This window comes from Lactuca sativa, chromosome 5 (genome assembly GCF_002870075.4).
Source record: "Lactuca sativa cultivar Salinas chromosome 5, Lsat_Salinas_v11, whole genome shotgun sequence".
NCBI lineage: Eukaryota > Viridiplantae > Streptophyta > Magnoliopsida > Asterales > Asteraceae > Lactuca > Lactuca sativa.
In genome coordinates this window covers 367,551,303-367,568,617 of record NC_056627.2, presented here as the reverse complement: position 1 = coordinate 367,568,617, position 17,315 = coordinate 367,551,303, and positions in this window count along the sequence as shown.

Below are 17,315 nucleotides of genomic sequence, written 5' to 3'. Positions count from 1 at the left end.
GACTATCATCAATCTGATCCAACTACAACATATGTTCCATAGGAAATGAGCTAGGCTTGCATCCTATAATCCCACTGTCTTTAAGAATATTGAGAGTGTATTTGCGTTGGCTTAGAATAACTCCATCAGGCGTCTTAGCAACCTCGATACCAAGAAAGTATTTCAATGGGTCTAAATCTTTAATACTAAAATGCTTATCAAGTTGATTCTTTGTGTCACGTATTTTAGATTCATAGTTTCACGTGATGATTACATAATCCACGTAAATCAAGACGACAACAAAAGAGCTTCCCTTTTATACAAAAAAAGAGAAGCATCGACATGTGACTATTGGAACTTTAGTTTAGTTAATTTCATAGTAAACTTCTGGTACCAGTTGCATGTTGCCTGTTTAAGCCCATATAAGGACTTCCTCAATCTACAAACTCCAATATCTCCTTGCTTCGCAAATCCTTTTGGTATTTTCATGTATAACTTCGCATGGAGATCACCATGCAAGAAGGCATTGTTCATACTAAGTTAATGAGTAATCCAATCTCTTTTTGTAGTTATAGTGAGCAAGGTACGAATTTTAACAAGATTTGCAACTGCATAAAGGTGTCATGAAAGTCAACTACATCACCTTGTAAACCTATTTGGAATCAATGGCATGTTTTCCTGTAGGTAATTTCTTGAGGGTCCATGTTTTGTTTTCTTCAAGCATTGCTTGTCGCCGCATACTATTTTTTGCAACTTGTTTGTAATGTTTTGGCTTATTTGTTGAACTAATAGCCGACAAAAAACTTTATGTTGTTCAGAGATATTATTATAAGAAACATAATTATCAAGGGAGTTTACCGTAGAGTCGCTTTAATTAAGTGTGGCCCATGCATTATCTATCGAAGGTGGCACCTTGACTTGAAAGTCATCAAATATTTTTGGTTTCACTCTGATTCTTGTGTCTCTATGTTCATGTAGGTTTGATTATGGTTTTCGCTGCCTACTTCCATTTCTTGTTAAGTTTTGATTGATCAATCTATCTCTTCAGTTTCTTCATGGGAATCTTGATGAAAATGAGGTGCATTGTTAACCTCCTTCTCGGTGACAACTTCATCAGGTTGAGCACTAAAAACCTCAAAGTCATCATCATATTGCAACAATTCATCAAAATTGAATGTGTTTTCAATTTTATTTTCTTGATATTGATTCTCGATTTTGGCAAATAGGTAAATTTGTTCAACGAATTTGGTATCCCTTGACATAATAACCCTTTTTCTTTCAAGATCATATACCCGATAACCTTTTTGTCCTTGTGGGTAACCAACAAAGACACCATGTTTCCCCCATTCAAACTTGTCTCCCTTTTTTTCGGTGTTTATGGTATAATCTAAACATATGAAGACCTTATTGTGTTCATATTTTGGTTTTTGCTAAAAGGGAATTTCGAAGGGTGTTTTGTATCCAATGACCTTAGAAGGTAGTATGTTGATGATATTCGTTGCTGTTAAAATATATTCTCTTTTGGTAGCATGGATTCAAACCTTACGGCTGTAGTAACATCAAGCAAATTTTAGTGCTTTCTTTCCACAACACTGTTTTGTTGAAGTGTACGAGCATAACGAGTTTCCAATGTAATTCTTCCGATGTATAAAACTCATTCATGGAGTTGGAAGTGAATTCTCCCCCATTGTCGCTTCTAACTCCTTTTTCTCTTTTCCTAAATTAAGTTTTCACTATTTTACAAAATTTAATGAGACATTTACTTGCTTTATGTTTATGTTTAATAATATATACCCATACAATTCTACTAAAATCATATACTATTGTAAAAAATAACGTGCTCCCGTGAGAGAAGGTGTGCGATAATCACCGAAAATGTCATAATGCAATAAATCTAAACACTCAACGGTTTTAGTAGGCGAACTAAGAAAAGGTAATATTGTATGTTTTTCCTTTAGAAAAGAATCATAAGTCTTATTTCTTAATGAAAAATAAAATTTCTCAAAAAAATCAATTTGACGTAACTTAGATTCTGAAGCATGACCAAGTCTCTTATGGCATACCCCCCACATCTCAAGTCTCTTATTTATGGATGTGAAGCAATCATCTCAAGGTTGGAATCATTATTGAAGTATGAAAACACAAAGTATGCTTTAGTATCAAAATGAAGATAACATCTGTGTTTACTAAGAACTAGTGGGAGATTAGTACTTTTCTAATCTTGTATGAATGAGATATACTTAATCATGAGAAATTACATTTTGATTATGCAAGGTCATTTCACCTTGAGTCAGAAAGTATTTCGAAGATGAAAGACTTTGGAAAGATAAGATACATTCTTGGAATGTAAAATCTAGGGATATAGATACAGATGAATGTTAAATCTTTATGCATATTTTGACAATATTTTGAAAGATATCAAGATGCAAGATTCCTTTGGAGAACTCTTGGCAGTTGCCACATGGAAACATTTTGAGCCTACCTCAACAGGACCTAGCAAATAGGTTTTATATAGATAAAATGATTTACATTCTATTTTTTGACAAATAAATCCATTATCTATGCCATATTATACACAAGACTAAGTATACGATTATGTCGTGAACATGTTAAAAGATATTAATTCAATACATGGGCAAGTCACTGGATCATAATGAGAACATTTTAAGAGTAATTAAAAAGAACTAAGATTGGATGGAAAGTAAGTTTTAATGGAATGAGGTCCAAGCAAAACAAAATAGAACAATCTACTACAAATTCAAAATACACTGCTACTTTAGAAGCTGTAATCAAATATGATTGGATGAATGAACTCATTGAAAAACTAAGTTGAGTCCTTCCATTCAGGGATAACCTAGAAATATTTTGTTACTTCAAGAGTATACTTAATCAAGCTAAGAGACTTTATGTTACAACAAAACTACACTTAGAATAAAGTTAAATATAAAGATGATTGTATTCGCATAATTCACACAAATTAAATTTAGTTAGACCGATTAATAAAGTCTTTTGTTTAATCTAAGTATGAATGGTCACACTTCAACTATAATAATTTTTATTCTAGAAATGAGATTTAAATTGGATTTAGTATTTGGATATTGGAACATTAAGACAACAACTATTGTATATTGTTTCGATATATTGGGATATGATCATCACATTAATACTTGTTGTGTTCTTATTAACATGTTTAATCCATAAATAATCTTATAATTCTAAAAGTTCATATCCAGTTATAACTGTGGGAGCAATTACGAGGTAAGACTAATATGAATTGGATTGGTTGACCCTCATTAGATGAAAGTAGGCAATGGATTGTAACCAAGATTCATAGCTACTTGTCATAGAACTGGTATTGGATGGAACCGTATCAAGATCATATCATGGATCACTATCATGATTGATGCTTGATAAAAGGTATTATCGTTACATCCTTAATACCTGAGATATATTATGAGACTTAAGTGTAGGGAGTGCGATGATTTGATGTGATCAAATGTTGATCCTTCCCCAAATAGTTATAAAAGCCATTATCATGTGTGGTGTGAACTATGCAAGAGGCTTATGTAGTCAAGATGGTAATTGTTACTCGTGTGTGTTGAGATGAAGACATCTAACTCGCGTTACCCAAATATGAACACCAAATGAGATTGATTTTGTTCCAAGTCTCATGTTCAACAAGATGTATGTAACAAAGGCATAACTAATAAACTTATCTTATACGTCAATTGTAGCTTTGAGCTTTTGGGAATTAGATGTTGATGAATGACCTTCTTTGTTGTGTGTTATTTAGGGGTGTGAAATATTGCTAGACGTTCACCACTGTATGTATCAATCTATGATGAGTCTTGTGCAAATGGGATATTGAAAGATATTTATGCCCAATAGTCATTATAGAATGATATTTACTAATGACATATGATCATATAGGGTCACATCTTATTGCAAGTTACTACTAATAGATTATTTATTACAATATTTTTTATTATTAATAAATATCAACACTTGTATTTAATTGGAAAAACATTTTGTTGTGAAAATAATAATTTACCAACATTTTAGGAAATTATTATTTCTAAAAAATGATAATAATAGAGAACAAAACTAGTCACAATTCATACAATATGAATTTATAAGTGATGTACAAATGTTTGGTCACTTTGAGTAATCATATACTTGGGATGTAACTACCTAGTTATGGAATAGAGTGTAAGACACACTTTAGTCTTCACTTTGCCAAGCTAAAACTATAAGTGTGTATGCATGTATTAGAATTGAGTGCTTGACTTCCTTACATGCACCATTTCTTCTTACATAGACTTGCTTGCACTCTTAAAGAACATGGTCCTAATGTACTAGTATGAGACTATAAAAGAAGCAGAAAGGCTTTCATTTTGGGTTGGTTCTTTCACTTCTTTTCTCTCTCACTTTCTCTCTAAATGCTGAGGGCATTTTCCTCCCATGCTCTCTCCATATCTTGCATTTTGTTGAAGTATTGGAGTTGATATATGTTGTATCTCTTTAAGGTTTATTTGGTATAAATCTTAATGCATCACTTCAAGAACTTCCATCTCCCATGAGAATCAAAGACTTCAAACGTTGTAATCTTTTTCCTTTCTATGGTTGATTTGATTTTTCCATGATTGCAAAATGATCTTTAGTGGGTTAAATAGAGTTTTAAGTTCATTCAATTTTAATGTTTCCGTTGCTATTTTTAGCGTTTTTGGAAAATGATTTTTAAGAAAACTCAACAAGAATTGGGTCTGAATTAGTAGCGGAACCAGGAATTTTAATATAGGGGTAGAAACATTGTCAATATATTATATATGTAGTTATCCAATACCGTTTCATTAAAAAAACATGTTATAATCTATTTAGTTGGGGGTACAATAACAAGAAATATATTTACAAACAATATTTTTTATATATATAAAACAATTTTTTGGGGGTAGTGTAGTACCCCCAATGCCCCATCTAGCTCCGCCACTGGTCTGAATTGATGATAAGAACTCAAATTTACAGTCATATTACAAGAAACCAGACTATAATGTCTGTAATCTCTTGAGCTTAGAATTGAAATCTTCCATGGCATACCTTGTTGAAATCGAAGTTAAAATCTTACATGGTATACCTTGTTAAAATTTGAACCAGAGGCATAAGGTGGAGTCGAAATTGGTGGTATCGATTTGTCGGTGGCTAGGGAGGTGGTCCTTGTCGAAGAAGAACGGTGGTTGAAGATGAAGGTGAAGGATTGCATAAGGTGGCTGTCGGAGATGCGATTGGAAAAAGAGTGGTGGTTGCATCATTAGTGATTACGTTGTTAGTGGTTGCGATGCCTAAAAAGGTCATAGAAAGGGTAGAGATCGACAATCAGAGATAGGGTATTTGAGAGTGACACATTTTGCGAGTGAGACGGTGCAAAGAATTTCTTAAACAACATGTTTCAATTTTAGTCCCTGATATTAAACGCATGTTGCAGTAAATTTGGTCCAAGAAAAAAAAGATCTAAAAAACAAGGGACTTTTTCATTCAACAGAAGCTTGTTAAACGGTAACGGTCCTAAGGACAACTCGTGATATCAAAACCTTCCACAATGATCACCCATGATTAAATCACAATGTTAGGACCAAAAGTGTTATTTTGAGCACACCATAGGAACCAAAACTATAGTTTTACTCCGACTAAATTAATCATATTTTAATTTAATATTAATTAAAAAATTAATATTTTTAAAAGACGATAATCTACGATATATATATATATATATATATATATATATATATATATATATATATATATATATATATATATATATATATATATATATATATATATATATATATATATATATATATATATATAATACACTTTGGTCCGAAAATCCAAATTTTTTATAGAAATTTTGTATTCCAAAAAAACTCTGGATTTTCATGAAAAAATGTGAAATATGATAAACAATTTCGGAATTTTAAGAAAACACATTGTTTTTTTTACTAAAAATCTAACGAAAAATTAAAGAAATAAATAGTTTTTTGAAGAAAACATAGACATTTAATTGGAAAAACAATATATTAGACATTTCAAAATAAAATTTCGGACATAAATAAACAAAAATTAAAAAAAAAAAGCATTTTGATTATGAGATTTTCTAATATGTGCCTTAAGGGCACATATAAGAAGTATTAATTAATCATAATTATTACCATAATTAAATGTGAAATGTATTAATTATGGAGATTATTAATGAATTTTGTATTTAATTATGATAATATTTCTTATAATTAATGTGTTTAACATTTAATTATGATAATAATTGTATTTAATTAATACTTCTTATATATGTCCTTAGGATACATATTAGAAAATCTCTTTAATTGTATAAACAAGTCTGAAATAAACATTTAAAAAAATATATTTTGCGAAACCTAAAAGAATTGATTGATTTTCTTAGTAATCTCATTTACAAAGTTGAGTTGTGTTAATAGCTACATATCCCGATAAAAAGTTCAACTTATTACATATTTTTGTAGACATATATAAATATATTTGCAAAAAGAAATTATCTACCATAAAAATAAATATACAAATGTTTGGTGGACGAGAATCTTTAAAAGGTCAATTCCATTTTTGTTTACTTTAACTCTTTAAGGGTACCCATCAACAGAGGACTCTTCTCATGTGCAGCTCTTGACTTTTTCCTTAAAAAGGAAACATGACCAACCAAAACCATGGTTTTAGAATGGCCCACTTCTACATACGCATACGCTTGTCAACTATAATATAAACACATATTGCTAAAATACTTTTGCAAAATTTTAATTAGGTAACAAATAAATAGAAGGGAAATTAGCTAAACCAATCATATAAATAGGTTTATTGGAAAAAGTAATTATTTTTATTGTTTTGAAAAAACAACAATTTTTTCTAGAACAATACATTCCAGAATAATTATGCTCACTTTAAAATAAGTTACAGTTAGGTACAAAGTTGATCTAGAACCTATAAAAATACATTCTGAACTAATGTAATCAATTTCGTGAGAACATTGTCAACACCGTATATGTTGGACTTACATTTTTTACTATATACCCGTGTTCCGGGCTGTCGTTGTACATTTCGGTCTGTCTAAGTACATTTCAGACACCATTTTCGGAAATTTTTACACTACATATCATGTGTTTTCCATCTTCTTTTCTTTCACTTACAACCAATAATTTGTAATTGTGTTATAAAAATGTTTCAAAATAGTTTTTCAAATCATGATCATAAAGAAAATTTTACAAAATTATCTACTTACTTAAATAACCTTAAAAAACCAACCTTTATAGTTACATCAACCTCATAAGAAATGTTATGGATCATTTTCAATTGTGTTTTATGACTCGTGGATATGTGATAAAAAACTTTTTGCCAATTTTTAATTGTTTATTATCATTCATTAATTATTTTACATTTAAGAGAAAACTTCATAAATGGTCCCTATGGTATCCTGAAATATGAAGTTTAGTGTTTATGTGTAACGATCGGAAAAAAAGTATTTTGCATGGAAGGCCCCTACGTACGTTAGGCGTACATATGTGTACGCTTAGCGTACTAAGGAGGAATGGACGTGGGCATTCCCCACGTATGCGAGGCGTACATGGCTTAAGACCAAAACCCTAATTTTAGGGCAAGGACCCTATTTAAACACTCTTATGCTACTTGTACCTTATCCTAAACAACCTCCATTGTCTCTTATCATCCTAAAACCCTAGTTTTGCAATAGAGTGTGATCCTTGAGCTTAAAAGTGTTTTAGTGGCCATTTTAGTGGGTTTGCAAGAAGGAGAAGGTGGTGGTCAAGTCTTGAACGTGGGCGAGCTTATAGATCCTGCATCTACTTCACCTTGGGGAGCTCTTGGAGCTAAAAAGTCTAGACCTTGCTTATTCCTTTTGCTAGAATGAGTTACGGCTAGTTATGAGTTCATTTTGGTCCATGGATCATGTGAGTTTGAGCAACTCTAGAGGTGGGAAATGTTAGATCTTAGTTCCTTTTCCATGTTAAAAGCATAAAAATGCTAACTTGATGGTTGTTATGGCACCATGTGTAACATCCGATTTTCAGAAATGAGATTTTAGGGATTTTATACAATAAAGAAAAACCTACTCGACGAGTTGGAGGCCCCAACTCGTCGTGTAGAAACTAGTCAGCCCGCGTTTAGGACCTACTCGACGAGTTGGAGGACCCAACTCGACGAGTTGAGGTTGTGCTTGAAAACCCTAATTTTTAGGGTTTTCACCCTATTAAAAGGGCCTTAAGTCCTCCCTCCAGCCTCCCTTACCACCTTCACGACCAGAAACAAACCCTAATCGAGCTAACCTCCTATTTTGAGTGTGTGTGAGGCTAAACAGTGTGTGTTTCATGCATTTCTTGAAGAGACTTGATGATTGAGAAGCTTGGAACGAGAAGGAGCTTGTAGATCCAACATCTACTTCGTTTTGGCATTCATTTGAAGGTAAAAAGTCATTACCATGATCATTTCTTGTTATATCTCTCCATTTAAGAGTTTAGGGTCATTTCTAGCTTATTGTTGAGGCATTTCTGGTATTGAGCACGTTTTGAAGTGAAGAGTTCAGATCTGGACTCGTCTAGGGCCTCATGGACATAAAGTTCTCGACTTTAGCAAGCTTTGGCCTTTCTCCATGCCCTGAACCTCTTCCTAATACTAGTTATGGGTGTTTTAGCCTCTTAAAGCCTTGCATTTTGACAACTGTCAATTTCCGGTCAAGTCAAAGTCAACTGAAGTCAACAAGTCAAACCGGTCGACTCAATTAGCCCATGGGTACTAGGTTTTACGTTATGAAATTACTAAACAACTCGCTATTCTAATGAGAGATCATAAATCGAAAAGTACGTACATCTAGATCTCCTTAACCTAAAACTGTGGTAAGTAACGAACCAAACTGATAAAACAATGTTGCATACTCATCGGGAGTGTGTAAGATCCTTAAATAAGGCTTACCGGGGTTTACGGACCTTGCATTGCGAAGCCGAACACTCACAAATGTCACACACGAAACCTCTCTCAATCGTTTTCACTCTATCTCTCTTTATCGACAATCTTTCCCAAATCTCCCCACATATGTCAAATCTCTCCCAAATCTCTCTAAGAATGTGAAATCTCTCCCAAATCTCTCCAAGTATGTGAAATCTCTCCCAAATCTCTCTCAAAAGTTCCTTAAACTTTTTATAGTCTTTCGGGCCATCCCGATCCTTAACCGGGTCAAAAACCGCTTAAAACGGGGTAAGAACAGATAAAAAGGACTTAAGGACCCGAAACCCCTCTTAAGGACCCGAACCCTCTTAAGGACCTGAAACCCCTCTTAGGAACCGAACTTGTCAGAAGCGAACATGTCAGAAGCGAAGGCATCAGAAGCGAACCCTCCCTTCGGACCGAACCTTCGGTCCATTTCGCTCCATTTCACGTCTTACTCCTTTCGCCCCATTTCGCCTTCGGCCCATGATCAGAAGTGACCGAACCTCGGCCTAGGACCGAGAGGCTTCGCAGGGAGCTTATTTTCACCCGGTTTTCGACTAGTTTTGCATTTTAGGCCCGTTTTTAATTGTTTTAACGCGGGATTTTCACCCAAAACTTTATTTTAACATATAAGGCCCCGTATTTTCTAATTATTCACGATTTTGGGGATAAACCTTATCCAAGAAGAGTGGGTGAAGTACAAGAGGTAGAGTGTTGACTTTTCTTTATTCTATGACACAAGCAACCACTCCCATACTCACTCCATGTCACTATTCACCATCAGCCCATACATAGCCATTTCATGGTACTTTTCCCACCATTTTTCAGCCACACACTTGGTCAAGGGTAAGAAAACCCTCCTCTCTCCTCACATTTCTTTCATTTCCTCTCATTCTTCCATCAAGAACAAACTTCATTTTCTCTCATTTTCTCTCTCTAAAATTCGAGATTCAAGGCTATACTCCTAGATTTTCTTCTACTTTTGGTAAGTATTAACATCCCCCATATGATTATTTCACTCCTTCTACTCAAATCATAGATATCTTACACAAACTCCATCCTATTGGTGTTAGATCTTTGAATCTTCAAGCAATCTCCCAAAGTGTTCTTGAGTTGAACACTTCTTTTCTCCATCATCCATCTACTGAAATCACATAAGGTGAGTTCATACCATTACATTTTCATGCTTTCTTAAGTTTTTAGGGGGGAATACAAGTAAAACACTAAGAACATAACTAAACTTTTCTAACAGCTTTCATCAGAAAAGTTGGACTCCATTCACGGACTGTTTTGGGCAACTTAAACATTTTTGTTTTCAAAACTGTTTTAGGTGCAAGTAGATCCAGTTCTTATGTTTAAAATGACTACTTGCACATCTCCACATGCTTTTTCTACCATTTATGGTGATTTTTACAAAACTGTCTATCATTTAAAACATCAATCCGGACCAGTTTGTGGTTATGGACTTTTTCACACAAGTTGGAGGTCCTGAAAAATCATGATAAAAATTATGAATAAACTAGACACATTTTAGAAACTCTCAGAATTTACGGATTTAGTTTTCGACTTCGTATGATTTTTCTATGACTTTTCTAAAACAGCGCAGAAAGGTTAAAAATTAGTTAACATCATATAACTTTCATAACACTTTGTATTATGTTGAGCAAAGTGTATAACAATAAGTTCTAAATATTGAATGTGTTTCCTTGTTAGTTTATCATCATAAACTGAAACTTAGTCATTCATGATAAAATTATTCATGTATTTAGAACACGTAAATTAAGCTATAATAAGCATAGTTTATGGATTCATAACACTAATGCATTTTCATAAAAGAGTTCTTATACATTACAAATGTTTTGGATAAACTATAATAGGTATAGTTTATGTATCATTTACTTCTCAAACTTATTTACCAAAGGTTTTCAGTTTAGTTCACGTAAATCTGTTAATGAATAAATTTGTGAGTTATTCGCTTCGGGTTACTTCCAAAGTAACCAATTCAAAAGGTCCTGTAAATTGTAACCAAAGTCTCTTGTAGGGAGAACGTGATAGTTGTGTATAGATCTATATTGGGTTTGACAAACTCACACCTAAGCTGCTTGCAACAGCTAGACCGGCAGGTCTGTGGTGACAAGTGTCATTTAACGGCGACGCCTGAAGAACGTCGTATTACGAGGCCGTCTAAGTCAAGTATGGTTATGATAGCTCACATGTGGCATTAACAAATCATAAGATTTACGGATTCTAACTTTAAATTAGCGAGTTATGTCGATTTAGCTCACTGAAATTACTTTAAGTATGGAAAAATACTTCTACGCCTTCATATCAAAAAGGGTTTTATGTCGATTTAAAATCACTTTTTATATCAATAATTATAGATATTGCTATATATTTTCAGTCTTGGTATTTAAGACTACACACCATTCATTACGGGAGTTTTCTCAAATCAGAAAGGGTTTTACGCCAATTTGAAACACTTTTATATCTTGAAGTATGACAAATACTTGTTCACTTTCGGTCCTGGTATTTAGGACCATATAACTTTTTAAAGGAAAGTATTGGATTTTTCTTGGTGACACACAACACATTACAAAGAACGGTTTCCAAACTCTTTAACTCAAAAACTTATGAACTCACCAACCTTTGTGTTGACACTTTTTCAAAACTAATTGTATTCTCAGGAATTCAGTGAAACAGGAAATCAACAGCGTTTTGAGGACGGGACGATAAATCGTCAAACAGTTCATTTTGTCATCATAATGTAATTGATTTGAAATATGTAAACATATACATTGGTGTAACTTTTTCAATTATATTTATGATGGTTGTATTTACTTTGAGCACTATTATACACGTTGTTATGATACTATACATGAAGTCCTCCACCTTCGAACGTTTCCGCCATCCTTGGTTTGGGGGTGTGACAGATTGGTATCAGAGCATTGTTTATAGTGAACTAAGTATATCGAAACACATAAGATATACAAACTATAAATTCATTGGGACTAAGGTCTCTGATTTAAAGTTTTCAAAACAATTATACTTTTAGAAATAAATAATTTCTTATTAAAGGTATACATGCATGCATATATACTAAGGTCAGCATCATTCTAGAACAAAACAAAAGTAATGATTGTTGGATATCACATGTAAGCTTGGGGATGTATGGTCAGTCTTGGGAGTGGCATAGCCTGATCAACTATGCTGGTCCGAGGAGTGATTAGTACATGCCCAAGAATGGTTGTGATATGGCTACAAGTCTAAAAACTTACCAACACTACCACAATGAGAACATTAGGACCAAACATAAACTTTAAAATACTATAGGAGTATTTTGTAATATCATAACTTATATGAAAACTAAATAGATCCTTAATAATAGGTCTATAGTCACTAAGTGGATACTCTAAAGTTATGTATAACCTAGAAATCATAGACTTAGAATTTGTGGTCATTGCCTTACTTCCTTTTACTTGTTTGGATGTGGACTTAGGGTAGGATCACTTATTCGAAGGTCTATCATATCTTGTTATATGTAATTTGTATGCATTATGTAATTATAGAAGTAACTAATAAGGATCACCCCTATAAGTAATTAATTATAGAGTTAGACGCCTAGTAATCATCTCTTCCACTCCTATTCTCGCACGTACAACATAGCAAGATCCTACTTACCGGACGACCCCTACTTTCCCAATCCGAACCCGAGAAATGGTGAATGGTTATGAGAAGAATCGAAAACAGAACCGGAGGTAATCAATCCTCCATGCATAGCAAGGGTTTCCGTGAACCGTTTCGACTACATCGAACCTGTGCCCTGTTGGGCAATCGTGATCGAGGGTTGAATGTCGACAGCAATGACAACAACCACCATGTGGAGACCAACGAGGGTGCTATGACCTCAACCACGGGGGACCGACTGACAGAGCCCTCTCGGCGAAGACTCAGCGGATCGCGAACATCGGGGATTAAAACAGGAAGACTACAACCCGAGTTCAGAAACTGCGTGCTACTACAGACCCTACCGTCTCACATACCCGTGACTCGGAATTAGACTACTATGCTCAAGACCAACTCTCTTTTTAGGACCTTATCGCCGCTCGTGAAGAGGAAAGAGAGTAATAGGGTAGACACACGACATTCAAAGAGAAGATGATTGCAGCCAAGCGTCGATTGGCAAAACTACAAGATGCATCGACCTTGCCTCAGGCATCACAAGGGATGGATCGTCGTGAGTAGAGTTCATACCGCTCACAAGACCTGGTAAATTAGGTTCATGAGTATGTGTTGGTGCTACTCTATTATAGGTAAAAGCATGACATTGCAAATTAAGTGGTCATACTAATCGAGAGATCTAGTTACTATCAAAACTCGTCCATGCACAGATGTGAGGTAGACCTGCATCGAGGTCAAAATTTTCACTGAAACCATAATTACTAGAGTCATATTAACAAGATGGGCTTAGGATATACCAAACAGACTCGGAGGTCTATTTAGTCTTAATTATATAACTAAGCATACATCAATTGGTCATAATAAGGAACTAGCTTGGGTCAAGTATAAGGTTTCACTTGGATACAGAACTACTAAAATACATGAGTTTACCATATAAAGAATCTCGTTATGAATTGTTTTCAGAACACCCTTAACAACCGAATTACATTACAAATCGATATAAAATAAACTTAGTTAGAAAACTCGTGACGTATAGCCATTCTAAAAACTCATTATCATCTCACCTTTAAACATTTTGTTGAGAAGTTCCTTCTTCATAGACCTATGGGTTGCGATCGTTCAGGCACTAATACACCGGGTCCCATCAAAACTCCTCAGCCAAGTGTGTTCGGACAAACATGATTCTAAGATGAGTAAAGCTTAACGCCTGTATGAAACCTACTCCTACCCACTGCCATAACTCCATCTCAGGAACGTTAGCAGAAACACTAGGAATAGTACAGTAATGTGCAAAAATTTATATGCGTAAATATAAATCGTAAGGATGAGCGTGAGATAATCATTTCCACTAACGAAGTCGTTTTTCGTCATGAAACAGAGCTATATCTTCACCAAGAGGCAACCAACCAACTAGCAAGGTGCCAACCATGCAGATAGACTCTGCTACTTTTCAGGCTGTAGTCACGGCAGCCGTGACAGCCGTCATGGCGCAATTCAATGCTAACAACGCCAGCCGAAATAGAAGCGGTACTGACAATACAGATGGTTGTAACAATCAGGAATACCAACGGGTGTCGGCCAACGAAGGCGCTTCAGGCCTCAAACCTACGAACAAGAAGCAAAAGTTTTGGGACGAAAAGAATTGTAACCTACCTCAAAAATTCGCTAGAAGAAAGCAATCCGTAGCTGCACCTACAATTACAACAACAGTCACGACGCATGCCTCGACACTAGCCATGGGGTCTGCCACCTAAACGCCGGCCAGAACATATAAGGGATCACTCCCAAAGTGTAACCAATGTGGCTTTCATCACAATGGGGCTTGCCGGGAGATGCACTGTAAAAACTGCAACATGAAAGGGCTTACCATCCGTTTCCGTAGGGCGCCGACTCAGTACATCGCTTCAACCCCCAATACCAATGTAATTCCAGTGTGCTTCCTATGTGGCGAAACAGGACACTTCAAGAGAAACTGTCCAACTGAGAGGAATGACGGGGGAGCCGGAGGAGTGTGACAAACGAACTAGCAAGGGTAACAGGGAACCATATTAGGACTTTTGTAATGTTTCCAACGACAAAAACGTTTAAGTACCAATGTTTATAATGAATTTGGTATGTTTGCTAAAGTCATTGTCTTTCTAAAAAAAAGTTAAAATACTCTCTCGTCAAATCAAACCAAAGACATTCATATATGACCTTAGGATCATTACCTGTAAGATGTGATGACTTTGTACATACATCGGGGTTAATTATAATCAAAATACTAAAGTCTTGAAACAAAGCATTCCATCCTGACTCCTATTCCATGTCTAGTAGTAGGAATTGAGTGGGGTCACCCACTCGACGATTTCACCAACATCAACTTACATACGACGTTCATATACCGCTCGATCGTAGGGAGACCAGTCAGGGATCATGATATCAAGTATCATTACTGGCTATCGAAACACACCCACTACCAATGCTAGACACTGTGGTATGAATCATCTATAGTAATAATAATATCAAACAAAACGGAACACCCTGAAAAGAAACACAAGATACTCTATCACTCTAGTGATCTCTTCTTATGAATACAGCTTAACACATGTTATCTAAAAAGATTCGGTTGTCACCATTCAGTTTCAATTAGTATAGTCCTCACCTTCCCGATTTAACGACTACAAAAGGATCCTTCACCTAACCCTCCCCCCCCCCCCCCCCGAATATCGAAACCTTCGTCTCTCATAAACATCCAGCACGGACCTCCAGGTCATCTCTCGCTGTGAAACTCCAAAACACACACCAAAGGAGTGTTATACTTTACGAAACCTTATCACAAGTATTTACAGGAGACCTTCGGGAATGTCACGCATACAACAGACAAGGTTCAAGCACATAAGCTTGGGACGGATACGGTTAGTCTACCACTACTATGTGTATATGTGAGGATAATGTATAATTAAGATTCTATGGACATTGGATGTGTGCTTCCACTCTATTTCCTGTTCCATGTCTGGTTGTGGACTTGGGGCAGATTCACCCATCCAACTGTCTTGCCAATCTTAAGCACATACGACCTATATGCGCAAGTTAATGATAGATGGACCAGGTACGAGTCCTGCCATGAACTTCGGGCCAAGGTTGCCCAGGAGGACGAGTGAATGTCCTACCATCCGAAAAAGGTCTAGACGCGTAAACCAAACCCACATGCTTCCTACCGAGCTACAAGAACTGTCAGGTCAAACCTGTCGAACTACTCAACAATGAAATTGAAGAACCAAGCTTCTCATCCTGGAGAGCTCCGGTCTTATTCTTCAAATAGAAAGACAAATTGCTCGTAGGTCCATCGACCTCAGAGGCCCCGACAATATCTCCAGTAGAAACCTTTACTATCTGCCTCGCATAGACGAATAGGCCGACCAACCATAAGGAATGAGGTACCCTTCAAAGGAGAGACCTTCAACATTACTTTATCTCCAACTTGGATTTCTAAAGGCTTACGTCTTACGTCAGCATAACGCTTTTGACGATCACGTGCAACCTTTAATCGATCCTTAATTTGCACGATCTTTTCAGTTGTCTCATGGATTATTTCTGGTCCAGTACGTAAGGTATCGCCTGTATGTTCCCTGGCCATCTGTGTATCTCCAACTTCTGCCCAACATACTGGGGAACGACATTTTCGTCCATAAAGAGCCTCAAGCGGTGCAACCTTGATGCTGGTGTGATGACTATTGTTGTAGGAAAACTCAATTAACGGTAAATGAGTATCCCACGCATTTCCAAAGTCTATTACACAGGCTCGGAGCATATCTTCTAATGTCTGAATGGTTCTCTCACTATGACCATCAGTCTGTGGATGGTAAGCTGTACTCATGTCTAGATGTGTTCCTAAGGATTTTTGTAGAGTTTGCCAAAATCGTGAAGTGAATCTACTATCTCGGTCAGAAATAATAGAACTTGGAACTCCATGCAATCTAACAATTTCCTTAAGATAAACTCTAGTCAGCTTCTCCATCTTGTCGTTCTCCTTAATTGGTAAGAAATGGGCAGACTTAGTCAATCTATCGACTATTACCCAAATAGTGTCGAACCCGCTAGGAGTTTTGGGTAACTTAGTGATGAAGTCCATTGAAATATGCTCCCATTTCCATTCAGGTATTTCCGGTTGTTGAAGTAAACCTAAAGGTTTTTGATGTTCTACCTTTACTCTAGAACAAGTCAAACATTTGCTCACATAAGTAGCAATTTTTGCCTTCATGTTTGGCCACCAATAATGTACTTTTATGTCTAAGTACATTTTTTTAGAGCCTGGATGTACGGAATATCTGGACTTGTGGGCCTCTTCTAAGACCAAGTCCCTGACTCCACCGAACTTAGGCGTCCAAATTCGGTTCATAAAGTGTCGCCTACCGTCATCTTTTTGTATAAGTTGCTTTTCCATTCCTCGCAAGGCTTCGTTCTTGATGTGATCTTCTTTTAGAGCCTCAAGTTGAGCTTCTCTAATTTGCACGACAAGGTTAGAATGGAGAGTTATGGTTAATGCTCGTACCCGTCGGGGTTTAATATATTCTTTCCGGCTTAAGGCATCTGCTACCACGTTTGCCTTTCCGGGATGATAACGAATCTCACATTCGTAATCATTCAAAAATTCGACCCAT